Consider the following 15501-nt stretch of genomic DNA (forward strand, 5'->3'; position numbering starts at 1 on the left):
AGATCCTGTTCCTCTCTTCTGTAGCCTTCCCACTCTTTTCTCTCATTGGACTTATGCTAGTGAAATTGCTAGCCCAGGTCCAAGGAGATCCATTGCAGAGCAGGAGGCTTACAGAAACGTAAGGGGATTTAAATCCCATTTTGCCTACAAAGACTCCCAATCTGCCCCCCCCTTTGCTGGATACAATCTGCCCATTCTTTGTGTGGCTGTACCAGCAGAGGTGGGGGAAGAGTAGGATTGGGCTATTATATTTAGCAAGAGAAGAACAATTCTCCTTCTTCACCCCAGCATAGCAATTTTTCCAATGGCCGTTTACTGGTGTCACTTTTGTGTCTTTACTTTTTTCTTTAGATCAGGGGTCTTCAAACTACGACCTGGGGGCCACATCCGGCCCCATCCCACAAGATTTAATTCGGCTCACAGAAACTTAAAATATTTTTAGTGTCAATTTTTTTGCTAACGTTTGACATTTATCATGAGAAATATCATTTCTCAGTTTAAACGTGACATTTCTTCTTTGTAATTGTCACATTTCTTTTTTGTTCTGAATCATATCAGTGCTGGCTACAAAAAAAAAAAATCCAAGTAAAACTTCATTCATTCATTTAAAATGCATGCATTCATTTATAAAATGTGTACAATATATGATGTGACCCTCATACTGAAACGTTTGAAGACACCTGCTTTAGATCATGATCCTTTCAGATCAGAGAATTGTTGCTTTGTTCATTTTGCTGTGTAAACCGCTTTGTGAACTGTTTTTTGTTGAAGAGCAATTTATAAATATTTTAAATTAAATAGACATAACCCCATCTAAAGCACAACTATCAGAAACTTGTTCCTGACTGATGCCTGTATTCAGCATACATTCCTGTAAATCAGGGGTGCTCAAACTTTCAACTTTAGGGATCCTGGACCTTTAAAATTGTGTAGGAGAGATAATTTCAGCAGGTGCAGCTTGTCATCTGTGGAATGACAAGTTTCGCCTGCTGAAATTCTCTCTTCTATACACTTGTTAAAGGTCCAGCATCCCTAAAGTTGAAAGTTTGAGCACCCCTGCTGTAAATAATTAGGATAGCTGTCTTTGTTGAATAGGCTTGGAGATGTTCTAGACCAGTGGTTCTCAAATTTTTTAGCACCAGGCCCCACTTTTTAGAAGGACAATCTGTTGGGACTCACCAAAAGTGATGTCATTATCCTGGAAGTGATGTCATGGCTGGAAGTGACATCATCAAGCAGGAAAATTTTTAACACTCCCCATGTTACAAAATCCAATCCAATCAATCAGTTAAGTAAATTAAACTTTTACCATAAGTTTAAATTTAAAAATTTATTTAAAATAAAGAAGAACCCTCCGAACTCTCTCAAGCTGTTGCTGATCTGTTTAAAAAAATTCCCAAAACATCTCAAGGGCTGCAATCCTATCCACACTTAACCAGTAGTAAGTGCAATTGACTACCATTGTTCAAAGCATATGCCCTTTTTTAAAAAGTAAAAGTAAAAAGGTCTGTAACATTTCCCCATATGCAGTCACATACCATGGTAACATCAAGTCTAAGATATTAAAAGGAAAATACACATTGAAATGAATAGGAACCCACCTGAAATTGGCTCACGACCCACCTAGTGGGTCCTGACCCACAGTTTGAGAAACACTGTTAGACCTTCAGAAAATCTGAAACGGACTGGATAAATCCATTTTTTGTTTATAGAGCTTCTTCTATATAGTATTCTGATTTACCCATATACTTTGAATGCATATCTTGCATCATCCATTTTAGGACACAAGTTTGTGTAGTATATTCAGAATGTTTTGTAGCAACTGGCTCTAGATTGGAACATGCAAGTAATTCTCTTCGCAATCACTGAGTAGACTTATCTGCTTCCTTACTTTCTCATGTGCTGCTCTCCCTTGCTACCCTTTACATTTGCTACTTGGCTTGTCATTTCTCATTACACAATTTCTTTCCAAGCGCTAGGCATTCCTGTACTGCCATCTAAATGAAGTAATAACAATGTACAAAATAGTCGTATTAGCAGGTGTCCCATTTATTTCAGGCATCTGAAGAAAATGTTCTTTATAGCATGAAGGCAAGCACAGTTAAGGACGCCTGATTTCCATCATGATTCAAATGCTTGGAGATCTGGCTGTGCATTAAAGTAAACACTCCATTTGAGCATTATGTAAACAATAGCGATGTGGCCCACGTGTTCCCAGGATAATACAAATTCCCACTTTTTGAAATTCAATTTAAATTACAACATTAGGGGGGATTAATTTTTTAAAATGAAATAATATGATTAACATAAAAACCCTTTTTCAAGATTGCAGCAAATTATAGCCATTGCAATGCCTTATTTGTGTCATCGAGGCTGCTGGCAAAGATATTGGCCGCAAAGTTCCTTCATTCAGAGACCTAGTGAAGATTTCTTTATGAAAAATGAAAACCACCCAGATTAACAAATTAAATAACTTGAATTGACTTGTTGATCATTGTCCAGCTTTTCTTAAAACCTTTATGCGGCAGTTCCCAAACTCTCTGGTCACCACCCTGCTTTCCCCAGTGGCCCATCAGATGCCTTCATGAATTTCACAGGTAGTGCTTGATGGCGGTCGTCCTTCCCCATCACTGCTCTAAACCTGGAGGTTCCACTTAGCTATTTGGTGAAGAGCCATTGATCGACCTGTCCTCATGAAATGTGTCTAATCGCTTTTTAAAGCCAGCGAAAGTAGTGACCATCACTCCATTTTATGACAGTAAATTTCATCAGTTAATTATGTGTCCATCTTCTTCCTTTCAGATGCACAGAAGCATCCTAATGATTGACCAGCATGCCAAAAAAGCTCAACCAGCCAGTGGTGGTGGCAGTTTCACTATTCATCTGAATCCACCCCTTTTCTGTTTTCGCAATTGGCCTCGAGGCTTGAACCTCTGTAATCCTTCATTGTTAAGACAACCATCATTTATGTTTCCAAGACAGCAAAAATAACGTTGCTTAAGAATAAAAGAGTCAGTTTTCCCTGGAGAACCAGGGAACAAAATGAAGCCGGCACGTGAGAGGTTTTCATTTGAACTTGCTTAGCCAACCTTCCAAAGGGGAGCCTTCCAGTTGACCCTTGGAAAATAGGCCCTTGAGGGTGGAGTGCTCTAGAATGCATCTGAGGAAGCCTTCCAGAATATAATTTTACTTTCCTTGCTCTTCATATTTTTTTTTTAACAATTGTTCCTGTCTTTTTAATATGCTTTAAACTTCGGATTAACATGGGAAAAAATCCTGGAGTTCAGCATTTGGAATTCTTTGCTTCAACCCTCCCAATCTTCTTTTCCCTTTAAAGGAAATTGTTTTCTTGCCATTTTTTATTTTATAGTGACAGGGTTGCTGACCTGAAAATCAAACGTATTGAACTCTGGACCACCCAGCCTTAGGTGCAGTTCAGGTTTTGTTCTGTGGCTCAAATTTAAAATGGCCTGGGTGGCCTTTCACCGCTGAGTCCCAAGACCATTTCAAACTGTGCTAGTCCCAGTTCACTCAACATGTGCTGAGTGTGAGCTGTCTCAGTCCTGAGCATATGCTGACATGGCATGGCACTTGGCACAGGTCTGTGTTAGCACCCAGTCACAACAAGCATGGTGGAAAATCAGCAAGGTTTGGCTGTAGACCTTCAGAGAAGCTGAGAGCCCAACATCTTGGGGCCTTCTGCATGCAGGTATGCTTTCTACTATTGAGCTTTTTCTAAAGCTATTACCAAAATAGGAAAAAATGACTATGTCATGAGTAATGACAGCTTTATCACACTGCCTTTAAATCTCTGAAGGCCATTGTCAGTGCACAGCACACCACTCAGTTGTGATGAGCAACAGTTTGGTTTTCCTCCTAAACAAAGCAATGCTTAACAGACCAACATCTCACAAGAATGAATGAACTTCCCTGTTGCAATTCTGATTCCATTCTCAGCCAGGTCCGCAGCTGGAAAGTTAATGTACATCCTGCTTTAAGAGCTTTCTCCTTTTCTATTCAAATTACATTTAAGTACCTACAGCAGGGTGAGGAACATCCACAAAGAACTTCTCCTGGAACCTTTGTTTATTTTTTATATTTTCCACTCCACCTCATCAGAAAGCTTTCAGATTACTGAAAAGCATAAGAACATCAGGAGACCCTTGATGGATCAGGCCAAGGGGCCCATCTAGTCCCACGTCCTCCATCTGACAGTGGCCCACCCAATGCCTCAGGCAGCACACAAGACAACAAGATACCTGCATTCTGTTGTCACTCCCTTGCATCTGACATTCAGAGATAGGCAACTTCTAAAACCCAGAGGTTGCATACAATTACCATGACTGAAACTTGTGATAAACTTTTCTTCCATAAATTTGCCCAATTCTCTTTTGAAAGCATCTAACCAGGTGCCATCACAACATCTTTCTTACAAAACAGACGTTGCAACACAAAATATAAAACAATATACCTTCTTCTAAGGTTACTAACCCTCCAGGATTGACCTGGAATCTCCAGGAATCAACATCCAAGTGACTCCTGAAAGCACGCTTGGAGATTTTAACAGGCCTTCCAGGAATTTCCATCATGTTGGGGGGGGGGGGGAATCTTCAGGAATAGTCAGAGTTAGCATCCCTGCTTCCACTTAATGCCAGTTCAGCAAAACATGAAGCAAATCTTGTTAAGGCCCAATTAAATAAAGATGCTCTACACTACTTTGCTTCATGCTTTGCTGATTGTGAGGACTAACTCAAGCATCTCTCTCTGGATGACCATGTTTGGGGTCATCATGGTAACTTATGACCTGAACTTAAGACTCTTAGCAACTGTTACCCTGCACATGCCCAATCTCGTCTGATCTTGGAAGATAAGCAGGGTCAGACCTGGTTAGTACTTGGATGGGAGACCGCCTGGGAATACCGGGTGCTGTAGGCTTCTACCATAGTCTTTCGAGACTGAAGGTTGCCAACCACAAGATCAAAGCGTTCCAGCAGATCCCTGAGGACGATGGGGTTTGTGACAAGAGAGCCACAAAGTGCTTGGTACTCACTGTTTCAAGCTGGAGGAGTCACAGGTTTAGGATGTGTGCTGCTGTGGAAAACTCCAGGCCACTGGATGTCTTGTAATACATAGAGAGACCCTCTTTTGATTTAGGACTGAAATGTGCTGAGCTCACAACCTGAGCATCTCCTGTGTGGTCATGCTGTTAATCTACTTTTCTCAGGCTTTCTGATTTCCCCAGCGTGCCTGTATTTGCTCACTTGTTTGCTTTTTGTTCTAAAATGTCCCCACCTTCTCTGATTTTGACATTGATGAAATCTCTCCGTGTTTCCTTTATTAATTTTTTCCCCGACTGACTTCAGCACACTTCATGTCATCTTTGGAATGACGTGACCATTTTCTGAATACAGTTTATTGGATGAGCGAGTATCAGTAATTTGCATGCAAGCATCATGCCGCCAATATGAGTTTCTACCCCATTCTCTACACGCCATGCCTTCGTGGCTTGCTTCATGAACCTTCTTGTGCATGTTCCCACAAGCTGCTTGTCACTCGCCTGCTAAGTCCTATCATCTTCCTCCCTTTGGGTTCTAGATTCGCTTTTATAGTTTTGTATTTTTTTTAATGAAATCCTCTTCCTAAAATTTAGCATTCTGCGCAGAAGAGCCGAAAAGGCTTTTGCATATTTAGAACCTTGCATGCTGCCAGCTGGGCCTGCTCCTTGGTTGGCATGAGACAGATCTGTTTAAGCAATTATTGCACCATCTAGTTCGGTTTTGACTTTTGAGAATGAAATCTCTCTAGCATGACTGATGGGAATTTCATGAATAAGGATTAAGCCAAAGCAGGAAGCAGGCTGGCATCTTGCCATGTCTTCAGATACCTTTCTCTTAACATGTTCAGGTAGCCTTTTGGTTTCGGAGTCACTACCACGCCTGATTATATAATTCCTGGGAATAGCCAGGCTACTACTTTATACATTTTAGGAAGGGAGTTCTGCTTGCCCACCATGGCCAGGGTGATGACGTGTCATAACCACAAAGGAGGACAAGGTGCCCCAAAATGTAGGATATCCCAAAAAAATGTAGGACATGACAAAATTTTAAAAAACACTCATATAGTGATTTCATGTGCTTAATTTAAACACAGTATTACTTATTATTAAATTTAAAACTATATTACATATAATTTATTACATCTACCAGTAATGTATCAATTACAAGAGGGCAATATGCTGCCTGCAGGGGCCTGCTCACAGGGAAAAGGAGTACATTTAAGTTCTTTTCATGAGGCTAAAAAAGAGGGCATGTCCTGGAAAAAGAGGACGTCTGGTCACCCTGACCTTGGCTGCTGTGCTGCTGATTCCATGACCCTGTACCCAAACTTGCTTTTCCCCCAGCCAGACTCTAATTTCACCCTGTTAGGAGACAAGTTCCTGGCGCAACAGATGATATGTAAATAAACTGTGAAGGGGGGATGATTGAGCTCCCATCAACCAGATTTGTTCTAAAATCTGGCCCCGTGCACGTCCCCTCTCCTTTTTTTTGATGGTGGGACAGCACTGGGTTTAAACACTTGGATTTGCTGCTATCAGATCTAGTTTGGCCCTGAGGAAAGAGTCTTCTCAGTATGTAATCAGTTTGCATTTAATCAAGAAAAACGGTGTTGGCTCCCTGCAAACTTGCTTCAGGGTGGCTACAGCCATGTGGTGATCTAATAAGGCATGCTATCATTCACATGGTGAGGAAAATACTGTTTACCAAGCTTCCACAAGTGATCAGGCACGTGAGGTTGAAAAAGCAGCATAAAATTTACCTCTTGCCTGGCCGAAGACAACATATAATGCACTTCCTGCTTGATTGTAGTCACCACAGGGCGGGTTTCCAGGCAGCCAACTGTGACCAAATGGTATTCTGCATCCACAGAGAGTAGTATGGAAAAAGAAGTGGGAATGGGGTGGTCTGTGGAAACACCAGGATGAAAATGGCTCTGTTTCAACCCAATAGTAAATGTCGGCTAGTTAGATGTAGCCAAGGAGGGTGAAGCTGCCGGACCCTAGAGAATCATCAAAATTATGTCTGGTTCACATGATTCTTACTAAACTGGCCCTTCTTCATGTTATTAGGAATGGAACTGCTCCTCCTTCCCTGGAATCTTTCCCACCTTCTCTAATCACATGTGGAGGATTGACCCAACCCCTCATGTATAATCCAGATATTAATTTCAAAGGTTTAAATTCATCCAAAGTTATTCTAATGAACTCCCCCCTCCACCTAGGAATAATATTCTAACATGAGCCCTGGAGGGAAATGATCCTCTGCTCATCCTTTCCAGCTAAGGAGAGACCTTGCAGGACCCATTATCCAGAAGCCCTTACAGGTGACCGTGTGCAGTCCAAATTACTCTGGATTGAGCACTCTTATGCCAATAGACAGGGAGAATTTTACCACACATCAGGTGCAGATGTATGGTAAAAAGGGTTGTCAGAAGGCTGTCTGTAACTACCCAGCCCTTTAGGGAAATGATGCCATTTCTAAGATCTCACTTGTGGTCCAGTTTATCAGCTGAAAATTGCAACCAGCGCATGGTAGCATGATTGCGAGAATTGGCTTTCAGAGGCCAGTTGATAGGTAGGGCTCTCTTATCACACAAATGCAGCACCTGCCTAAGCAAGCATTTTGAGAGATAAGTTTTTCCTTTGAAAGTTTTGGTATCTTCTTCCATCTTCAGGATTCAAAATGCTGCTGCAGAGACAGAGCTTCTTAGAAATAAAATGTTTCTCTGCTCTGTATGTATGGTTTATTTTCCCTTCTCGCTTTCACGGAAAAAGGCTCTGCACCCTTAAGGACAGTGTCACAGGCAGAAATCACCTTGATTCAGGAGATGTAATTATTGGTGGTGTCCCGATGACACTGGGATCCTTGTCTGCTGAGTTCATGCAACTCTTTCATTGTGAAACTGGCCAAGGTAGGTGGCCTTCAAGACTTCTGCAGCCCATTGGGTTCCAGAACTCTCCAGGAACCATTTCCACAGATTTTGAAGGCCATTGTGCTGATAACCTCCTCGACCTGTCCAAGGGGATGACTTCAGCTATGGATATAGTTCCATCTGGACAGTCTCGCCCACCAGTTCACCAGCGAGTAAAATCACACACGGCTTTTTGAAAAGACCGTGTTGTAGCCCGTGTTGTAATATCCTTATTCTTCTCCTGAGACATCAGGCAGTTGTATCTTCACTGGCACTGAAATTAAGCCAGTGGTATCGCTAGGGGGTGTGATCCGCACCGAGTGCTGTGCATGGGGGGGAGGGGCCTGTGACACCACTACCAGTCAAAAAATTTTTAATCTTGGTATTTTTGAATAATATCATCATGTTATGTGGCATTCAAAGTGTAATTTCATGAGGAATGCAATATCTCTATTATATCAAAAGTTATAGCCAAAAAGCCAGCGGGGGTGGAGCAGTGGCTCATCATCACGTCCACGCCTGGGGCACTGCTCCTCCCATTCCATGGGAGGAAGTCCATCAAGGGAGTGACGCATTGGCCTCCTGTACCAGGTGTCTCAAACCCTAGGGACACGACTGAATTAAGCCAGGGTGGTTTGGTGTTGTTTGACATGTGTGAGCTGTGGAGGGGACTCTGCTCAGACAGTGGGAGACAGATCTTCTAAACAGATAAATATTTGGTCTGAAAGCACATGGCACAGAATCATTTCTGGGTCTGGTCGGAAAACCGCCTGAAGGGGTGAAGCCATAGCAGATCCCTTTCGGTAACAGAGAACTGCAGCAGCTACAGTTGGAAGGCTATCTCGAGTGAGCTGTTGAATGCTGATATCTGCAGAGATGAAAGACCATTAGCTGGCATTAATTATTAGTGAGTACATGTCAGTGCTATTGTGCATCGGGGGGGGGGGCAGGGGAAGGAATTCCAATGCAAACCTTAGGAGCAGAGGAGCCAGATAACCCAAAAACAGCAACTAAGCTTCTTATCGGACTCTGTGGCTCGGGTTGGTATATGGTCAGTCTCATTAGCATATCTTAATTGGAAATTAGCCTATCATTTGCAGAACAAATTATGATTTAGGACGCTTGAGGGTTGGAAATAATTAATTGATGCTTCTATAAAGCAAATTTGTGTGTGTGTGTGTGGGGGGGTGTCTTTCAATGGCTGGTTTTAAAGCAATGTCATGCACATAGACTTCCCCTCCACTCATCATTCCTTCCTTGTGCTCCCCCCCCCTGCTCCTTTACTACATAAGACATAAGACATAAGACATCCCTATGGGACATAAGACATAAGACATCCCTATGGGATGAGGATGGGGAGGTTAGAGAACAAGACAAAGGCAGAGTAGGAGAAGAAATTGGGAAAGGTAGGGTGATGGGATGTGATAGACGGTTTGGCACAATGAGAGGATGCGGGGACAAAGGAGCGAATAAGCAGCGCATCCTGGGGCATTCCGTGTATAAATGCTTTTATGCGAATGCCCGAAGTCTGCAAGCAAAGGTGGGAGAACTGGAATGTCTGGTGACAAGGGAAAATATTGACATAGTGGGCATAACGGAAACCTGGTGGAATGCAGAGAATCAGTGGGATACCGCAATCCCGGGCTATAAACTCTACAGGAGGGACAGGCAGGGGCGTGTTGGAGGTGGGGTGGCCGTTTATGTTAAGGAAGGGATAGAATCCAGCAAAGTAGAGATTGAAGGTGGGTCCGACTCCACCGTAGAATCTCTGTGGGTTAAATTACCAGGCTTGTGCAGCGATGTAATACTGGGGGCGTGCTATCGTCCTCCAGACCAGAAATCTGATGGGGACCTTGAAATAAGGAAACAGATCAGGGAGGTGACAAGGAGGGACAGGGTTGTAATCATGGGGGACTTCAATTATCCTCATATTGACTGGGTCAATTTGTGTTCTGGTCACGATAAGGAAACCGGATTTCTTGACGAGCTAAATGACTGTGGCTTAGATCAGCTAGTCACGGAGCCCACCAGAGGACAGGTGACTCTGGATTTAATATTGTGCGGTACGCAGGACCTGGTTAGAGATGTAAATGTTACTGAGCCATTGGGGAACAGTGATCATGCTGCGATCCGTTTTGACGTGCACGTTGGGGGAAGAATACCAGGCAAATCTCTAACAAAAACCCTTGACTTCCGACAGGCGGACTTCCCTCAAATGAGGAGGCTGGTTAGAAGGAGGTTGAAAGGGAGGGTAAAAAGAGTCCAATCTCTCCAGAGTGCATGGAGGCTGCTTAAAACAACAGTAATAGAGGCCCAGCAGAGGTGTATACCGCAAAGAAAGAAGGGTTCCACTAAATCCAGGAGGGTGCCCGCATGGCTAACCAGCCAAGTTAGAGAGGCTGTGAAGGGCAAGGAAGCTTCCTTCCGTAAATGGAAGTCTTGCCCTAATGAGGAGAATAAAAAGGAACATAAACTGTGGCAAAAGAAATGTAAGAAGGTGATACTGGAGGCCAAGCGAGACTATGAGGAACGCAAGGCCAGCAACATTAAGGGGAATAATAAAAGCTTCTTCAAATATGTTAGAAGCAGGAAACCCGCCAGAGAAGCGGTTGGCCCTCTGGATGGTGAGGGAGGGAAAGGGGAGATAAAAGGAGACTTAGAGATGGCAGAGAAATTAAATGAGTTTTTTGCATCTGTCTTCACGGCAGAAGACCTCGGGCAGATACCGCTGCCCGAATGGCCCCTCCTGACCGAGGAGTTAAGTCAGATAGAGGTTAAAAGAGAAGATGTTTCAGACCTCATTGATAAATTAAAGATCAATAAGTCACCGGGCCCTGATGGCATCCACCCAAGGGTTATTAAGGAAATGAAGTTGTAGATCTCTTGACTAAGGTATGCAACTTGTCCCTCAAAACGGCCATGGTGCCAGAAGATTGGAGGATAGCAAATGTCACGCCTATTTTTAAAAAGGGAAAGAGGGGGGACCCGGGAAACTATAGGCCGGTCAGCCTAACATCCATACCGGGTAAGATGGTGGAATGCCTCATCAAAGATAGGATCTCAAAACACATAGATGAACAGGCCTTGCTGAGGGAGAGTCAGCATGGCTTCTGTAAGGGTAAGTCTTGCCTCACCAACCTTATAGAATTCTTTGAAAAGGTCAACAGGCATGTGGATGCGGGAGAACCTGTGGACATTATATATCTGGACTTTCAGAAGGCGTTTGACACAGTCCCTCACCAAAGGCTACTGAAAAAACTCCACAGTCAGGGAATTAGAGGACAGGTCCTCTCATGGATTGAGAACTGGTTGGAGGCCAGGAAGCAGAGAGTGGGTGTCAATGGGCAATTTTCACAATGGAGAGAGGTGAAAAGCGGTGTGCCCCAAGGATCTGTCCTGGGACCGGTGCTTTTCAACCTCTTCATAAATGACCTGGAGACAGGGTTGAGCAGTGCAGTGGCTAAGTTTGCAGACGACACCAAACTTTTCCGAGTGGTAAAGACCAGAAGTGATTGTGAGGAGCTCCAGAAAGATCTCTCCAGATTGGCAGAATGGGCAGCAAAATGGCAGATGCGCTTCAGTGTCAGTAAGTGTAAAGTCATGCACATTGGGGCAAAAAATCAAAACTTTAGATATAGGCTAATGGGTTCTGGGCTGTCTGTGACAGATCAGGAGAGAGATCTTGGGGTGGTGGTGGACAGGTCGATGAAAGTGTCGACCCAATGTGCGGCGGCAGTGAAGAAGGCCAATTCTATGCTTGGGATCATTAGGAAGGGTATTGAGAACAAAACGGCTAGTATTATAATGCCATTGTACAAATCTATGGTAAGGCCACACCTGGAGTATTGTGTTCAGTTCTGGTCGCCGCATCTCAAAAAAGACATAGTGGAAATGGAAAAGGTGCAAAAGAGAGTGACTAAGATGATTACGGGGCTGGGGCACCTTCCTTATGAGGAAAGGCTACGGCGTTTGGGCCTCTTCAGTCTAGAAAAGAGACGCTTGAGGGGGGACATGATTGAGACATAAAAAATTATGCAGGGGATGGACAGAGTGGATAGGGAGATGCTCTTTACACTCTCACATAATACCAGAACCAGGGGACATCCACTAAAATTGAGTGTTGGGCGGGTTAGGACAGACAAAAGAAAATATTTCTTTACTCAGCGTGTAGTCGATCTGTGGAACTCCTTGCCACAGGATGTGGTGCTGGCATCTACCCTAGATGCCTTTAAAAGGGGATTGGACAAGTTTCTGGACGAAAAATCCATTATGGGGTACAAGCCATGATGTGTATGCGCAACTTCCTGATTTTAGAAATGGGTTATGTCAGAATGCCAGATGCAAGGGAGGGCACCAGATGAGGTCTCGTTATCTGGTGTGCTCCCTGGGGCATTTGGTGGGCCGCTGTGAGATACAGGAAGCTGGACTAGATGGGCCTATGGCCTGATCCAGTGGGGCTGTTCTTATGCTATGTTCTTACATGCAGAGAAGAGGCGCCCACTTTAACAGGCCAGTTAATTCCAACTGCAGTTTCTGCTCTTACACATAGGTGCATAAATACTTGTCCTCTCCACAACAGAGTTTATCCTGTGTGGATCAGCTCTCAGTATGCCCTGACAGCCTATTTAGCAAAAAATGTCTTTCAGTCCCCTGTTCAAAGATGATTGATGATGCTCCCTGATGCATCTGGTGGGCCGCTATGAGATACAGGAAGCTGGTCTAGATGGGCCCTGGGCCTGATCCAGCAGGGCTCTTCTTATATTGTATGAAATCCATTCTCTCCTCAATGGGAAGGGGCTTTGTTGTAGGGTGAACACTGGGGGCCCATTTCCCCTTTCAAAACTATCTAACAGCCCAATCCGAACTAAAATCCCCCCACTGATGCAGCCATGCCAATGGAGTGCATGCTGCATCTTCCTGTAAAGAGGAAGTCCCGGAGGTCTCCTTGAGGTGAGGGAACATTTCCCCCTCATCCCAGGGCAAGTGTTCCCTGAACCAATGGACCTCCTAAGATCTGTGCCAGCCATTTTACTGGTATAGGTCTCCCTTATAGAATGTAAGGAAGAGGGAAGGAATGGGTTAGGTTACTGATGTAAATTGCTGCTGCCAGCATTCACCCCCTTCTCATTCTCATTCTGCTTCTGGTCCGCTCCCGCCCAGCATGCACTCAGCATCACCAGTACTGTCACAGATGCTGATATCCACTGAGTATCCCATAGTACATTACAGTTTAAATACGGAGAAAATGTGATATCCCATAACAAGAGAACATAAGATCTGATGCATGAAATGAGCAGCAGCTGTGCCTATTAGTTGCCCTATCAACAGTTTATCTAGGAAGGCCCATCCATATGTTGTCCTTTGACTAGATCGGGGTGTCCAAACATTTTGACAGGAGGGCCACATCTTCTCTCTGCAGTGTGTCGGGGGGGGGGGCTGGGAAAAAAGAATTAATTTACATTTACAATTTGAATAAATTTACATAAATGAATGTATTAGAGATGGAACTTATATGAATGAATGAAGCTCTCACGATAGCTCAAAGCCTGTAAAAGGCCTTGCACAAAGCAAGGCCGGCCTTTCCTTTTTCTGCCACTGCTGCTTTGCAGGTGTGAAACAGCAAGCAGTGGAGGGAGCCCTTTTTCCCGAAGCTTGCACAAAAGGTTGAGCAGTTGGCCCTCACACTGAGTGCAGTCACATCAGACCAGCAGGAGCTCCAGCAAGTCTCTGGTGGGCCAGAGGTTCATCAGAGACTGGGGACTCCCCATGGTATGGATTGGGAGTCACTGGAGGCCCCGGGCTGGGATTTGGGCACCCCTGGACTAGATGGTAGCTTTGAGATGAGTTCCTGAGGGCTGCTCTACTCCAGATGGCTTGCATGAAACCTTTTGGGAGTCTCAAGGGGTTTGCAGCTCCAGAATTGGACTGCCTGCACACTTTTGCCCTTCTCATCACTTAGGACAGTGCTGCAGCTGCAGTGGGGCAAATTGCACATTTCGAGCCAAGCCGCTGAATGGTTCATTCCCAGAGGTCGTTGCTAACCTTGCACTTCTTAGTTCTGCACAATGACGGATAGAAGGAAGAATCAGCAGGAAGGCGTGCGGATCTTTAAACTCTCTGCGCCTCAGTTCTCAATCTGTCAAACTGTAATCATGATATCCCAGCTTCCCAGCGATGAGGATAAATCCATTGATGTGAAGATCTGAGGATAGATTCAGCCCACTGAGATGGTTTTAGAGGCAGCTGATAATGGAGTAGAAATTTCACTGAGAAATAAAGGAGAGCTCCCCCCCCCCTCCTGCTTACCTGACAGTGGTTACACACCAGGGGTAGCGAAGGGGTGAGGTAGTGAATGTGAGGCCAAACCAATCCAGTTTTCCAGGGCTGGTGCAGCTGTACTAATGGGGCATGTGCTGCATCCTGCAGTGGGGGGGGCAGTCACAGAGGCCTCCTCAAAGTATGGGAACATTTGTTCCCTTACCTCGGGGCTGCATTGCAGCTGCACTGGTGCTGGAAAGTTGGACAGGATTGGGCCCCTAGTCATGAGAAGGCTTTGAGTGAACACTTTGCAGGTCCCTTTGAAACCCCACTAGTCGTTTTAATCCCTTCCATCGTTTACCAGCTTTTACAAGGACGTTGCAAAAGTGCAATCCACACGTTTATTTAAAAAATCCACTTTTCCTAACCTTCGGAAGGGGTTATACGTACTGCAATCATATCAAAGGTTTCCATGGGCAACTGCAAGAGACTAGCATGCTGCCAGTTCAGTCGCTCACATGAATTGCCTCTCTGTAGAACACTTGTTTAGACCCTTAAGGAATACTAAAAATAAAGTCTTCTTTTTGCTTTTGTTTCGTTCATAGCAAATGGGTCACAAAGAAGTAATGAATATTTCAAAATGAGACTTTTTTCCCCATCAGCGGGTTTAATGCTGTTTTTCCACAAGGTCCCCATCATGCCAATATTCCACCTATTACTGCTCAATCATTGCACATTTCTCCATGGATGCAAAGTGGGCAAGCAGTAAGTCTTGTTTTTAATGGTGGCTGCGTCTTTTGAAAGGGGATGCTGGGATTTCCAATATTTGTCAAAGCTGATGACCTCCCTTGCCATGTCGTCAGCATGGTGTTCACTTCTGTTGAGTGTCTGCCTTTGGCTTTGGTACTGTCTCCCATTGGACCGAGTGGGATTTGAGCACATGTACTGTAGATGTGAGCTGAAGGAACAAAGTGACTTATTGAGATAGTCTAACATTGAGTGCTGGCTTTGGTAGTCAGCCTCTGACTATTATGGGGTTTGTGGTAGCTAAAATAGTTGGCAGTAGGGGGTCAAAGGTATACAGCAGGTTCAAGACTGGGTAAGTTGTTACATTTTTTTTTTTTCACCAGAAGATGGGGAAGCACTTGAAGCAATATCATGCAAGGCTCCCCCTCATTTCCTATGTGAAGAAGAAAGCAGTAACTGCTGAAAGAGTGGCAGAGCAGATTGGTGAAAATTAGGACCAAATCCTATCCAAAGGGGGTGGGGGAGTAA

At 44.3% G+C, this 15501-nt stretch overlaps 1 pseudogene; it reads left to right on the top strand.

Moving 5' to 3' along the window:
• Positions 1–4815: 4815 nt before the first annotated feature.
• LOC136658121 (5S ribosomal RNA) lies at positions 4816–4935 on the top strand (annotated as a pseudogene).
• Positions 4936–15501: the final 10566 nt, after the last annotated feature.

The sequence above is a fragment of the Tiliqua scincoides genome, chromosome 7 (assembly GCF_035046505.1).
Source record: "Tiliqua scincoides isolate rTilSci1 chromosome 7, rTilSci1.hap2, whole genome shotgun sequence".
NCBI classification, from domain to species: Eukaryota; Metazoa; Chordata; class Lepidosauria; order Squamata; family Scincidae; genus Tiliqua; species Tiliqua scincoides.